The sequence below is a fragment of the Bombina bombina genome, chromosome 7 (assembly GCF_027579735.1).
Source record: "Bombina bombina isolate aBomBom1 chromosome 7, aBomBom1.pri, whole genome shotgun sequence".
NCBI classification, from domain to species: domain Eukaryota; kingdom Metazoa; phylum Chordata; class Amphibia; order Anura; family Bombinatoridae; genus Bombina; species Bombina bombina.
Genome location: NC_069505.1, coordinates 475,603,212 through 475,619,821, shown reverse-complemented (window position 1 = coordinate 475,619,821; position 16,610 = coordinate 475,603,212).

The following is a 16,610-nucleotide window of genomic DNA, read 5'->3' as shown; positions in this document are numbered from 1 at the left end:
TGGCAGTCGTTTTATTTAATTTATGACAGTTTACTGATCTCTCTCTCTGTTAGCTATCAGGGTTAGTTATCCTTTGCTAATGGGAGCAATCCTTTGCTAAAATTGTGTTTTTTACAAAGATTTGATGCTATAACTTTTCAGTTTATTAATTTTTCAACTGTCATAACTTTTTCTGTGCTTCTTATAGGCACAGTACGTTTTCATATTATAGTAAATTACTTGAAAAGTATTTCCAAGTTGCTAGTTTATTTGCTAGTGTGTTAAACATGTCTGATTCAGAGGAAGATATCTGTGCTATATGTGCTAAAGCCAAAGTGGAGCCCAATAGAAATTTATGTACTAACTGTATTGATGCTACTTTAAATAAAAGTCAATCTGTACAAATTGAACATATTTCACCAAACAACGAGGGTAGAGTTATGCCGACTAACTTGCCTCACGTGTCAGTACCTGCATCTCCCGCTCGGGAGGTGCGTGATATTGTAGCGCCGAGTACATCTGGGCGGCCATTACAAATCACATTACAGGATATGGCTACTGTTATGACTGAAGTTTTGGCTAAATTACCAGAACTAAGAGGTAAGCGTGATCACTCTGGGGTGAGAACAGAGTGCGCTGATAATATTAGGGCCATGTCAGACACTGCGTCACAATTTGCAGAACATGAGGACGGAGAGCTTCATTCTGCGGGTGACGGTTCTGATCCAAACAAACTGGATTCAGATATTTCAAATTTTAAATTTAAGCTGGAAAACCTCCGTGTATTACTAGGGGAGGTGTTAGCGGCTCTGAATGATTTGTAACACAGTTGCAATACCAGAGAAAATGTGTAGGTTGGATAAATATTTTGCGGTACCGGCGAGTACTGACGTTTTTCCTATACCTAAGAGACTTACTGAAATTGTTACTAAGGAGTGGGATAGACCCGGTGTGCCGTTCTCACCCCCTCCGATATTTAGAAAGATGTTTCCAATAGACGCCACCACACGGGACTTATGGCAAACGGTCCCTTAAGGTGGAGGGAGCAGTTTCTACTTTAGCTAAGCGTACACTATCCCGGTGGAGGATAGCTGTGCCTTTTCAGATCCAATGGATAAAAAGTTAGAGGGTTACCTTAAGAAAATGTTTGTTCAACAAGGTTTTATATTGCAACCTCTTGCATGCATTGCGCCTGTCACGGCTGCAGCAGCATTTTGGTTTGAGTCTCTGGAAGAGACACTTGAATCAGCTCCATTAGATGAGATTACACACAAGCTTAAAGCCCTTAAGTTAGCTAACTCATTTATTTCAGATGCCGTAGTACATTTAACTAAACTTACGGCTAAGAATTCCGGATTCGCCATTCAGGCACGCAGAGCACTGTGGCTAAAATCCTGGTCAGCTGACGTTACTTCTAAATCTAAATTGCTTAATATACCTTTCAAAGGGCAGGACCTTATTCGGGCCCGGGTTGAAAGAAATTATCGCTGACATTACAGGAGGTAAAGGCCATGCCCTGCCTCAAGACAGAGCCAAACCTAAGGCTAGACAGTCTAATTTTCGTTCCTTTCGTAATTTCAAAGCAGGAGCAGCATCAACTTCCTCTGCACCAAAACAGGAAGGAGCTGTTGCTCGCTACAGACAAGGCTGGAGACCTAACCAGTCCTGGAACAAGGGCAAGCAGGCCAGGAAACCTGCTGCTGCCCCTAAGACAGCATGAATCGAGGGCCCCCGATCCGGGAACGGATCTAGTGGGGGGCAGGACTTTCTCTCTTCGCCCAGGCTTGGGCAAGAGATGTCCAGGATCCCTGGGCGTTAGAGATCATATCTCAGGGATACCTTCTAGACTTCAAATTCTCTCCCCCAAGAGGGAGATTTCATCTGTCAAGGTTGTCAACAAACCAAATAAAGAAAGAGGCGTTTCTACGCTGCGTACAAGATCTTTTATTAATGGGAGTGATCCATCCGGTTCCGCGGTCGGAACAAGGACAAGGGTTTTACTCAAATCTGTTTGTGGTTCCCAAAAAAGAGGGAACTTTCAGGCCAATCTTGGATTTAAAGATCCTAAACAAATTCCTAAGAGTTCCATCGTTCAAAATGGAAACTATTCGGACAATTTTACCATGATCCAAAAGGGTCAGTACATGACCACAGTGGATTTAAAGGATGCTTACCTTCACATACCGATTCACAAAGATCTTTACCGGTATCTAAGGTTTGCCTTTCTAGACAGGCATTACCAGTTTGTAGCTCTTCCATTCGGATTGGCTACGGCTCCGAGAATCTTCACAAAGGTTCTGGGTGCTCTTCTGGCGGGTACTAAGACCGCGAGGAATTGCGGGTAGCTCCGTACCTAGACGACATTCTGATACAAGCTTCAAGCTTTCAAACTGCCAAGTCTCATACAGAGTTAGTACTGGCATTTCTAAGGTCGCATGGATGGAAGGTGAACGAAAAGAAGAGTTCTCTCTTCCCACTCACAAGAGTTCCCTTCTTGGGGACTCTTATAGATTCTGTAGAAATGAAGATTTACCTGACAGAAGACAGGTTAACAAAGCTTCAAAATGCATGCCGTGTCCTTCATTCCATTCAACACCCGTCAGTAGCTCAATGCATGGAGGTGATCGGCTTAATGGTAGCAGCAATGGACATAGTACCCTTTGCACGCTTACATCTCAGACCGCTGCAATTGTGCATGCTAAGTCAGTGGAATGGGGATTACTCAGACTTGTCCCCTACTCTGAATCTGGATCAAGAGACCAGAAATTCTCTTCTATGGTGGCTTTCTCGGCCACATCTGTCCAGGGGGATGCCATTCAGCAGGCCGGACTGGACAATTGTAACAACAGACGCCAGCCTACTAGGTTGGGGCGCTGTCTGGAATTCTCTGAAGGCTCAGGGACAATGGAATCAGGAGGAGAGTCTCCTACCAATAAACATTCTGGAATTGAGAGCAGTTCTCAATGCCCTTCTGGCTTGGCCTCAGTTAACAACTCGGGGGTTCATCAGGTTTCAGTCGGACAACATCACGACTGTAGCTTACATCAACCATCAGGGAGGGACAAGAAGCTCCCTAGCAATGATGGAAGTATCAAAGATAATTCGCTGGGCAGAGTCTCACTCTTGCCACCTGTCAGCAATCCACATCCCGGGAGTGGAGAACTGGGAGGCGGATTTCTTAAGTCGTCAGACTTTTCATCCGGGGGAGTGGGAACTTCATCCGGAGGTCTTTGCCCAAATACTTCGACGTTGGGGCAAACCAGAGATAGATCTCATGGCGTCTCGACAGAACGCCAAGCTTCCTCGTTACGGGTCCAGATCCAGGGATCCGGGAGCGGTTTCTGATAGATGCTTTGACAGCACCTTGGACCTTCGGGATGGCTTATGTGTTTCCACCCTTCCCGATGCTTCCTCGATTGATTGCCAGAATCAAACAGGAGAGAGCATCAGTGATTCTAATAGCGCCTGCATGGCCACGCAGGACTTGGTATGCAGATCTAGTGGACATGTCATCCTGTCCACCTTGGTCGCTACCTCTGAAACAGGACCTTCTGATCCAGGGTCCCTTCAAACATCAAAATCTTATTTCTCTGAAGCTGACTGCTTGGAAATTGAACGCTTGATTTTATCAAAACGTGGTTTTTCTGAGTCAGTTATTGATACCTTAATACAGGCTAGGAAGCCTGTTACCAGAAAGATTTACCATAAGATATGGCTCAAATACTTATATTGGTGCGAATCCAAGAGTTACTCATGGAGTAAGGTTAGGATTCCGAGGATATTGTCTTTTCTACAAGAAGGTTTAGAAAAGGGTTTATCCGCTAGTTCCTTAAAGGGACAGATTTCAGCTCTGTCCATTCTTTTACACAAACGTCTGTCAGAAGTTCCGGACGTTCAAGCTTTTTGTCAGGCTTTAGCTAGGATCAAGCCTGTGTTTAAAACTGTTGCTCCACCATGGAGTTTGAACTTAGTTCTTAATGTTTTACAGGGGGTTCCGTTTGAACCCCTTCATTCCATTGATATCAAGTTGTTATCTTGGAAAGTTCTGTTTTTAATGGCGATTTCCTCGGCTCGAAGAGTCTCTGAGTTATCTGCCTTACTTTGTGATTCTCCTTATCTGATTTTTCATTCAGACAAGGTAGTTCTGCGTACTAAACCTGGGTTCCTACCTAAGGTGGTCACTAACAGGAATATCAATCAAGAGATTGTGGTTCCATCTTTGTGTCCTAATCCTTCTTCGAAAAAGGAACGTCTGCTACACAATCTAGATGTAGTCTGTGCCCTGAAATTTTATCTACAGGCAACTAAGGATTTTCGACAAACGTCTTCCCTGTTTGTCGTTTATTCTGGTCAGAGGAGAGGTCAAAAAGCTTTCGGCTACCTCTCTCTCCTTTTGGCTTCGTAGCATAATACGGTTAGCCTATGAGACTGCTGGACAGCAGCCTCCTGAAAGAATTACAGCACATTCTACTAGAGCTGTGGCTTCCACTTGGGCCTTTAAGAATGAGGCTTCTGTTGAACAGATTTGCAAGGCTGCAACTTGGTCTTCTCTTCATACTTTTTCCAAATTTTACAAATTTGACACTTTTGCTTCTTCGGAGGCTGTTTTTGGGAGAAAGGTTCTTCAGGCAGTGGTTCCTTCCGTATAAAGAGCCTGCCTGTCCCTCCCGTCATCCGTGTACTTTAGCTTTGGTATTGGTATCCCATAAGTAATGGATGATCCGTGGACTGGATACACTTAACAAGAGAAAACATAATTTATGCTTACCTGATAAATTTATTTCTCTTGTAGTGTATCCAGTCCACGGCCCGCCCTGTCACTTTAAGGCAGGTAATTTTTCCATTAAACTACAGTCACCACTGCACCCTATGGTTTTCCTTTCTCTGCATGTTTTCGGTCGAATGACTGGTAATGGCAGTTAGGGGAGGAGCTATATAGCAGCTCTGCTGGGTGAATCCTCTTGCACTTCCTGTTGGGGAGGAGTTAATATCCCATAAGTAATGGATGATCCGTGGACTGGATACACTACAAGAGAAATAAATTTATCAGGTAAGCATAAATTATGTTTTCCTAAACATTATCTCAGGGTTTCTAAAATCAATGCCTTACCTGTACTCTATTGTTCAAAAGGATGCCATATGTCCTCTTTCCTGCTGTTGTTTTTGTTGAGGGTCCGGGACCCTCTTATAAAAAGGCTGAAGTAGAAAGAAGTGTACTGGGTGACCAATCATTTTTTTGGTTCAATTTCCCGGTTGCAACAAATTATATCCGGGTTTCTAAAATCAATGCGTTACCTGTAATCTATTGTTCAAAAGGATGCCATATGTCCTCTTTCCTGCTGTTGTTTCTGTTGAGGGTCCTGGACCCTCTTATAAAAAGGCCAAAGGAGAAAGAAGTGTACTGGGTGTCCAATCAATGTTTTTTTCTATTTCCCGTTTCCTAAAAATTATCTCTGGGTTTCTAAAATCAATGCTGTACCTGTACTCTATTGTTCAAAAGGATGCCATATGTCCTCTTTCCTGCTGTTGTTTCTGTTGAGGGTCCTGGACCCTCTTATAAAAAGGCTGAAGTAGAAAGAAGTGTACTGGGTGTCCATCCAATCATTTTTTTGGTTAAATTTCCCGGTTCCAACAAATTATCTCCGGGTTTCTAAAATCAATGCCTTACCTGTACTCTATTGTTCAAAAGGATGCCATATGTCCTCTTTCCTGCTGTTGTTTTTGTTGAGGGTCCGGGACCCTCTTATAAAAAGGCCGAAGGAGAACGACCTGTACTGTACTGGGTGTCCAAGCATGGTTTTTTGTTCAATTTCACGGTTCCTAAAAATTATCTCCGTGTAACTAAAATCAATGCCATACCTGTACTCTATTGTTCAAAAGGATGGCATATGTGGTGTTTCATTCTGTTGTGGCTGTTGAGGGTCATGGGCCATCGTATAAAACGGCTGAAGGAGAACGACCTGTACTGCCTTGCTGCTCCTTTTAGGCAGGCCAGCTCTTTGCATACATGCCCACAGACTCTGTAACGGATGCCTCTTTTAGGGAGAGGTGCAGCCATAATGCAGGGTCAGAACCTCTGCCTGCAACTGGTATACTCGATTTTGCGAAAGGAAGTAACCTTACCATGGTTCCCTGACCGCACGTCTTGTTGTTATATTTTGTAGAGGGTAATCATGATGGCCATGTAGACCACCCCCGAGAGGCCTTGAAGTAACAGGGATGAAAGTGCTAAGAATAGTACTACTTTACACAACCGAGTTAGCCATGGGTCTTAGTCCAAGACCGCATGTCTTTTTTTTTGGTTTGGTGCGGCTAATCATGCAGGCCATATAGACCTCCCACCATTCGGTGTTGTATCAGGTATTAAACTAATAAGAACAGTACTACCAAAATACAGCCAATTAACGGGCTATCAAGAGCCAAGGTTTTATTGTTGTATTTTGTTAGGATAATCATGATGGCCATGTAGACCACCCCCGAGAGGCCTGGAAGTAACAGGGATGAAAGTGCTAAGAAAAGTACTACTTTAAACAACCGAGTTAGCCATGGGTCTTAGTCCAATCCAAGACCGCATGGCTTTCTTTTGGGTTGGGTGCGGCTAATCATGCAGGCCATATAGACCTCCCACCATTCGGTGTTGTATCAGGTATTAAACTAATAAGAACAGTACTACCAAAATACAGCCAATTAATGGGCTATCAAGAGCCAAGGTTTTATTGTTGTATTTTGTTAGGATAATCATGATGGCCATGTAGACCACCCCAGAGAGGCCTGGAAGTAGCAGGGATGAAAGTGCTAAGAATAGTACTACTTTAAACAACCGAGTTAGCCATGGGTCTTAGTCCAAGACCGCATGGCTTTTTTTTGGGTTGGGTGCGGCTAATCATGCAGACCATATAGACCTCCCACCATTCGGTGTTGTATCAGGTATTAAACTAATAAGAACAGTACTACCAAAATACAGCCAATTAACGGGCTATTAAGAGCCAAGGTTTTATTGTTGTATTTTGTTAGGATAATCATGATGGCCATGTAGACCACCCCCGAGAGGCCTGGAAGTAACAGGGATGAAAGTGCTAAGAATAGTACTACTTTAAACAACCGAGTTAGCCATGGGTCTTAGTCCAAGACTGCATGGTTTTTTTTTTGGGTTGGGTGCGGCTAATCATGCAGGCCATATAGACCTCCCACCATTCGGTGTTGTAACAGGTATTAAACTAATAACAACAGTACTACTTAACACAACCTAGTTACCATGGGTCCCAGCCCGCATGTCTTGTTATTATATTTTGTAAGGGTAATCATGCAGGCCATATAGACCTCCCCCGATAGGGTGAGTAACAGGTATTCAAATGCTAAGAAGAGTACTACTTAACACAACCTAGTTACCATGGGTCCCAGACCGCATGTCTTGTTATTATATTTTGTAAGGGTAATCATGCAGGCCATATAGACCTCCCCCGATAGGGTGAGTAACAGGTATTAAAATGCTAAGGACAGTACTACTTAACACAACCTAGTTACCATGGGTCCCAGAGCATATGTCTTGTTATTATATTTTGTAAGGGTAATCATGAACGCCATATAGACCTCCCCCGATAGGGTGAGTAACAGGTATTAAAATGCTAAGAACAGTACTACTTAACACAACCTTACCATGGGTCCCAGCGCATATGTATTATTATTATATTTTGTTAGGGTAATCATGCAGGCCATATAGACCTCCCCCGATAGGGTGAGTAACAGGTATTAAAATGCTAAGAACAGTACTACTTAACACAACCTTACCATGGGTCCCAGACCCAGAGCAGATGTCTTATTATTATATCTTGTATGTGTAATCATGCAGGCCGTATAGACCTCCCCCGATAGGGGGAGTTACAGAGATTAAAGTGCTAAGAATAGTACTACTTAAAATACAACCTAATTACCATGGGTCCCAGACCGCATGTCTTATTATTATATTTTGTCAGGGTAATCAGGCAGGGCATATAGACCTCCCCCGATAGGGGGGGGAGGGGTAACAGGGATTAAAGTGCTAAGAAAAGTACTAATTAACACAAGCTAGTTACCATGGGTCCAACACCGAGTGTCTTGTTGTTATACTTTGTCAGGGTAATCATGCAGGCCATATAGACCTCCCACGATAGGGGGAGTTACAGGGATTAAAGTGCTAAGAATAGTACTACTTAACACAACCTAGTTACCATGGGTCCCAGACCGCATGTTTAATTATTATACTTTGTCAGGGTAATTATATATCTAACAAATCTATCTATTTCTCTTCTGTCAATTCTATCTAACTATCAATCTATGTATATCTATCTATCCTATCTATCTATCTTCTGTCCGGACTGTTTTGAGACAGCCACTTGTGTTTTGGACAAATTTGAAGTAGGAGGACAGACCAATCACAGGGATTAAACTGGGAAGAATAGTAATACTTAAGAAAACCTAATTATACCAGAACCACCATGGGTCCCAGACCGCAGATTTTGTTATTATAGTTTGTCAGGGTAATCATGCAGGCCATATAGACCTCCCCCGATAGGGGGAGTAACAGGGATTAAAGTGCTTTGAAAAGTACTACTTAACACAACCTAGTTACCATGGGTCCCAGACCGCGTGTCTTGTTGTTATACTTTGTCAGGGTAATAATGCAGGCCATATAGGCCTCCCCCGATAGGAGGAGTTACAGGGATGAAAGTGCTAAGAATAGTACTACTTTACACAACCGAGTTACCATGGGTCCCAGACCGCATGTTTAATTATTATACTTTGTCAGGGTAGTTATATATTTAACAAATCGATCTATTTCTCTTCTATCTATTCTATCTAACTATCAATCTAAAGAAAGTTCATAGGCATATGCACTCCCACCAACAGTTCAACTGCCAGGGTGTGTTTTAGTGGTGGCTCCTCTTGTTCTTCAGGTTGGTTGGATATTTAGTATTTATTATTCCTTTCATTTTTAGTATTGTTGGCAGTATGTCTACTCACTCACGGTGGTGACTTGACATAGGACAGAGTCATGATATGGTTGGATGGTATTTAGTATATTCACTGTGATTCATGAATGGATGGCTTGGGTGTTTTAGGATTACTACTCTCTGTTATTCTTGAGCAAGGTGATTTGGTTAGTTTTAAGGAACACAAGACACTAGGGGGTGGTGATATATGAATTTTTTCTAAGTATATTTATATTATTTATTATTTTTAAGTATATTTATATTTATATATATATATTCTTTGGTTTTTATAACTTCCAATGGAGCTTGTTACACTTTGTTGGTAACTCTGGATATTCCATATTGTTTTGGGACATCGGGTGAGGTACATTAAGTATATTATTTTGGTTTAGGTGATATGTTTTATTTAGTTGTTACACGCTTGTAGGTGGTATATGTAAGGACTCATGGGATTCTAGGAGTTTCGTCAGGGGGCGTTAGTTGGGATCCTCTGCCATTCACATTCACTTTTCTAAGTTCTGACTCTTTGTTTCTGTCACTATTTGCAACCTTATGTTTATTTTGCTGTAGTGGAGGTACGCCCACAGTGGGCGTGTATAGAAATCTCCGATCCCAGTACGATATCTTTTCACAGTTGTTGGGACATGTTTTTGTCGGTTTTGTCGGGTACTTTGACAATGTGGTGAGCGGTCCAATAGGAGGTGATGGTGTGTGTTGTGGCGCAACAGTCAGAATGATAATGTAGAATACATTATTAGGTCCTGATATATTGGATTGGTTCGTTTTATTGAGTTAACGTACTAGAGGATATTTGGGTTTAGGTTAGATGTTACATGCCCGGAGGGGGTGCAGATGAGGACCTATGTGATTATAAGAGTTCTGATTAGGGGCAGTCTTTGCCATTTATCTTCTGTGTCTGTTACCCATAGCAACCTTTGTGTTTGTTTTTATATGAGGAGATACTCCCACAGGGGGCGGATACTGAAACTTTTGACTCTAACACTACCATTCGGCTGTTGGTGGGACACGCCTTTGTTTTTTCTGTTACTTGGACAACATGGAGATCGGTCCAATAGGAGGCGAGGGGGCGTGTTGTGGCGCATTAACTTGGTATGGGTTCACTTCGTGAGCTTCTGTCAACAATCGGTTTTGTTTTTTTAGTTTACAGTTTGTGAATGGAGATGCGGTAGATGAATGAAATGGGTGCCGCTCATTACAAACAACTACTGAGCTTCGGATTTGTGAATTTTTAACTGATAGGCACAATGGGAGTATCCCTCTGTGTTAGTATCCCTGAGTGACAATGGAGGAGAGTCCATTTTTGACATAGGGGTGCAATGATTAAAACGATGTATACTGTGAATATTTTGAGGACATTGGGCAATATTTGTGCTATCTTTACACTTGTATCACATTTAGTATTAATTTTTATTAATGCTGTAACAATTGCTTATTATTTTTTCACTTTGTATTTGTGAATACATTATATTGAATACACATTTATTAAGCTTTGTGTTGAGACCATAGTATTTTGCACACGGTTTTTCAGTGATTGGTGATTCAGCTGGGGGTGGGTTTTGTATGCCTTTATAAGTCTGTTTGTTTGGAGTTTTCAACTGTCAGAGGAAGGGACGTGTTTGTCCCGAAACGTCACAGTAAATAAATCTTGTTATCACGTTTGAAGTCTGAAGTCCAGTGAGTGCTTTACCTGTTACACTTTTATTAACTATCAATCTATGTATATCTATCTATCCTATCTATCTATCTTCTGTCCAGACTGTTTTGAGACAGCCACTTGTGTTTTGGACAAATTTGAAGTAGGAGGACAGACCAATCACAGGGATTAAACTGCGAAGAATAGTAATACTTAAGAAAACCTAGTTATACCAGTACCACCATGGGTCCCAGACCGCATGTTTTGTTGTTATACTTTGTCAGGGTAATCATGCAGGCCATATAGACATCCCTTGATAGGGGAAGTAACAGGGGTTAAAGTGCAAAGAATAGTACAACTTAACACAACCTAGTTAACATTTACAGTGGTTCCCAGACCGCATGTCTTGTTATTAGATTTTGCCAGGATAATCAGCCAGGCCATATAGACCGCCCCCGATAGGGGAGGAACAGGGATTAAAGTGCTAAGAATAGTAAAAATCAACACAACCTAGTTAACAGTGGTTCACAGACCGCAGGTCTTGTTGTTATATTTTGCCAGGATAATCAGGCACGCCATATAGACCTCCCCCGATAGGGGGAGTAACAGGGATTAAAGTGCTAAGAATTAGTACTACTTAACACAACCTAGTTACCATGGGTCCATGACCGCATGTTTTCTTATTACACTTTGTCAGGGTAATCATGCAGGCCATATAGACCTCCCTTGATAGGGGGAGTAACAGGGATTACAGTTCTAAGAATAGTACTACTTAACACAACCTAGTTACCATGGGTCCCAGACCAGATGTTTTGTTGTTATACTTTGTCAGGGTAATCATGCAGGCCATATAGAACTCCACCGAAAGGGGGAGTAAGAGGGATCAAAGTGCTAAGAAAAGTTTTACTTAACACAACCTAATTACCATGGGTCCCAGACCGCATGTCTTGTTGTTATACTTTGTCAGGGTAATCATACACACCATATAGACCTCCACCGATAGGAGGAGTTACAGGGCTGAAAGTGATAAGAATAGTACTACTTAACACAACCTAGTTACCATGGGTCCAAGACCGCATGTTTAATTATTATACTTTGTCAGGGTAATTATATATCTAACAAATCTATCTATTTCTCTTCTATCGATTCTATCTAACTATCAATCTATGTATATCTATCTATCCTATCTATCTATCTATCTTCTGTCCGGACTGTTTTGAGACAGCCACTTGTGTTTTGGACAAATTTGAAGTAGGAGGACAGACCAATCATCTTCTTCCATCTCCCGGTTCCAAAAATGAAGGCCATATAGACCTCCCCCGATAGGGGGAGTAACAGGTTGTAGTAAACTGCTAAGAATAGTACTACTTAACACACCACGGGTCACAGACCGCATGTCTTATTGTTATACTCTGTCAGGGAAATTATATATATTTCAAATCTATCTATTTATCTATCAAATCGATCTAACTATCAAACATAACTATCAAATGTAGATTGCATCTATTGATCGATGTAATTCGTATCTATAAAATGTATATTACATATTTTGGTTGATGTAATTCGTATCTATCAAATGTATATTGCATCTTTGGATCGATAACATTCGTATCCATCAAATGGATATTGCATCTATTGATCTATGTAATTTGTATCTATCAAATGTATATTGCATCTATTGATCTATGTAATTTGCATCGATCATATGTATATTGCATCGATTGAGCTATGTAATCTATGTATCTATCTATCAAATCTATCTATCTCGTGGTTGTGCAAATGGACTGTTTGCGGTTGTTTGCGGTGCGTTACACTTGGAGTTTGCTCTGTCACTGTGAAGCGGCCGTAACACTTATACTACCTGATAGATACGACCTCATAACTGATGTTTTAAAGCACGTTATTGCAAACAATTTGGGAATGTTAGGTGATTTAGGCCCTTTATGGGTTAAAAGCAGACTCTGCATCAACTAATTTTCCATGGGAGTTTTGCCAGGGATCCCCCTCCAGCATGCCACAGTCCCGGTGTTAGTCCCCTTGAAACAACTTTTCCATCACTATTGTGGCCAGAAAGAGTCCTTGTAGGTTTTAAAGTTCGCCTGCCTATTGAAGTAAATGGCGGTTTGCGAGGTTCGCCGGTTCGCGAACAATACCGGAAGTTCGAATCCGCCGTTCGCGAACCGAAATTTTTAAGTTTGCGACATCACTACCTGTCAGTACCTACTGTACAGACACACACTGATGAGAGACCCTGTCAGTACCTACAGTACAGGCACACACTGCTGAGAGACCCTGTCAGTACCTACAGTACAGGCACACACTGCTGAGAGACCCTGTAAGTACCTACAGTACAGACACACACTGCTGAGAGACCCTGTCAGTACCTACAGTACAGGCACACACTGCTGAGAGACCCTGTCAGTACCTACTGTACAGGCACACACTGCTGAGACCCTATCAGTACCTACTGTACAGGCACACACTGCTGAGAGACCCTGTAAGTACCTACAGTACAGGCACACACTGCTGAGAGACCCTGTCAGTACCTACTGTACAGACACACACTGCTGAGAGACCCTGTCATCACCTACTGTACAGGCAAACACTGCTGAGAGACCCTGTCAGTACCTACTGTACAGGCACACACTGCTGAGAGACCCTGTCAGTACCTACAGTACAGGTACACACTGCTGAGAGACCCTGTCAGTACCTACTGTACAGACACACACTGCTGAGAGACCCTGTTAGTACCTACTGTACAGACACACACTGCTGAGAGACCCTGTCAGTACCTACTGTACAGGCACACACTGCTGAGAGACCCTGTCAGTACCTACAGTACAGGTACACACTGCTGAGAGACCCTGTCAGTACCTACTGTACAGGCACACACTGCTGAGAGACCCTGTCAGTACCTACTGTACAGGCACACACTGCTGAGAGACCCTGTTAGTACCTAGTCAAGTCAAGAATACTTTATTAGCATGACATTATTACATGTGTTGCCAAAGTAATATGTTACAAAAAAACAGATCAATAACAATTTATACAGTAGGAGTATAGTGGGTAAATATGATAACAGTTCATATAATCTGATTGGGGGTTCAGGTCATGTGACAGTCTGCTACATATCTTGCTACTATTCTTGTAGCTTTGTTTTTTTCTCCTAAGAGTACACATAGTCTTTCTTGTTCCGACATCTGTGGGAAGTCTGTTATTTCTTTCATTATTTTTGGGAAGTATTTATCCCTTAAGAGTTTGTATCTTGTACAGTACAAGAGAAAGTGAGCTTCAGTCTCTATGTCCCCACTGTCACACTGCGCACATTGTCTGGCTGCCCTGGGTCTCCATTTTGCCTGATATCTGCCAGTCTCTATTTTCAACTGGTGGTCAGAGATTCTGTATTTAGTGAGTATCTGTCTGTGCTTTGGGTTGGTGACACTTGTGAGATACTCAGCTAGTTTGTACTTTCTTTGTAGAGACCTGTAACACTCCAGCTTGTTCTGTTGCCCTATCTGTTCCTCCCAGTGCCCAGTGTACCTACTGTACAGGCACACACTGCTGAGAGACCCTGTCAGTACCTGCAGTACAGGCACACACTGCTGAGATGCCCTGTAAGTACCTACTGTACAGACACACACTGCTGAGAGACCCTGTTAGTACCTACTGAACAGACACATACTGCTGAGAGACCCTGTCAGTACCTGCAGTACAGACACACACTGCTGAGACCCTGTCAGTACCTACAGTACAGACACATACTGTTGAGAGACCCTGTCAGTACCTACAGTACAGGCACACACTGCTGAGACCCTGTCAGTACCTACAGTACAGGCGTACAGGCACACACTGCTGAGACCCTGTCAGTACCTACAGTACAGGCACACACTGCTGAGAGACCCTGTAAGTACCTACAGTACAGACACACACTGCTGAGAGAGTCTGTTATTACCTACAGTACAGGCACACACTGCTGAGACCCTGTCAGTACCTACTGTACAGACACACACTGCTGAGAAACCCTGTGTCACAGATACCAGACCACCAAGGCTACCCCCACCCCACCCTACTGCCTGGCTGACTCCTTTCTACATCAGATTTGGACATTTCAGGGTTTACGGGATCTCCTAGATTTGTGATATCTGCTGTTTTTACTATGTGAACTTTGTCAGAGAAGAGCTGATCTCTGACCGAGAAAACCCTTCTAGACTGGCCGGGCTCCTGGAACTGCTGGCCGGCCGCACTGCAACGGATACCCGCCTAACCCCTCTCAGGCTGGCCGGCTCCTGGAACTCCCGGTTGGCCACATCATACCCGACACCCGCTAACTTTACCCCTGGTGTCTCCAGCAGCCCTTTGCCCCAGAGCTCCACTCTTTTAGGGTTTGTAGCCCCTAGGGAGGACAAGAGGTGGGGGAATTGCCGGAGAGGAGGTCCTTTGGGAACCGGGGGTTTTGGACACCCCAAACCCCCTTTCTTTACTGGGCTCTAACTCCGGTCCCCAGTAACGAATCATGCCGCTTTTTGGACTGAGGCATCTGGGGACCGAGAGCTTTCAAGTGCCACTGTTCCCCCGGGATCACCTTAAAACCACCACCTCTGGGTCCTGGGACTCTGTGGGACCGTGGCTGCTATGGCAGGCGCCAGCCTGTCTTGAGGGATGGGAGATTTGGGAGTAAGATAAGACCCTTTGTTTGTGTATAAAAGGAGTGTGTGTTTCCTAATAAAGTCAGTTCTTGTTTCAGCTGATTGCTAGTCTGTCTAGTTATTTGGGTGTGGATTGCTATAATCACTTTCTCTGCTACATAGCGACCTGTTGTGTAACAAATAGCCATCAGCACTTAGTAGCTTCTGAAAATCTTTTATTGGAACAAACTGTCAGCAACGTTTCGAGGTGTTAACCTCTTAATCATGCTAATAATGTGATTATTTTACAACATTTAAATACTATCTCAATGGCGCCAAACTGAACTCTCAGGGACCTAAGGCTGCCATCTAGTGGATACAAAACACCTACACCATTAAAATCTATTTAATACATAAGTAACATCATTAAAAACATTTGGATAACTTATACAAGGTATATTAGACATATTATAACAATTTATTTGTTTACTTTCGTAAACTTGTCTACCTTAGATAGCTAGAGTACAACCGACAGAATTAAAGAGGTTAATGGGCTTACATAATATTGCGGTGCATTCATTAATATTAAGGACATTATTTAGACACTATTAGGACTGTTATAAAGTCTTGGTGCCAGATTTATATAGGGCTGCTGTTATATATACAGGTCAATAAAACTTACTACCAGATTGTAAATGACTATATTAGGAATGGATCAATGAAAACATGATAGGTCAAAGTTCATATTGAGGCCTCTGGGTATTAAAGTGTCAAAGTGGTGTATCCACCACATTTCACGTTGCTTTAGCAAAATTTCCCTACTCACTCCACTACGCTGAAAATGAATGTGCTCTATAACTTGCCACCTAAGTTGACTAATTGCATGCCCTTTGTCAATAAAATGTTTTGACAGAGGGGCCTCTAAGTTGTTCCTTCTAATATTTGATCTATGTTGACTTAGTCTTTCTCTTATTAATTGGGTGGTCTCCCCCAAGTAAATTAAGGAGCACGGGCATTTAATCATATATGTATCCAAATGTAGCGAAAAAACGGAGCACCAGGCACTGATAGTGGTTTCAATAAAAATTAACTTTTATTCTGCTTGTAGGCAGTTTTGCAACAATAGCAATAAAATAAGGTCATCCAGTTAAACTCACAGCATGGTAAGATACAGGCAGTGTCCCAGCTTACGCGTTTCGGCTACCGCCGTAATCATAGCTTGTGGGAACTGTGTCTGTGAATACCATTTAAAATACATACAAGTTTCTTATTGGTTAATTAACCTTCTACACACCTCTCGAGCTGCCCTATCTTTCACCTGCTGTGTACTGACACATACGCCCCTTTTCCAACCTACTCATTATGTTGAGTTCTTTCCGTCTA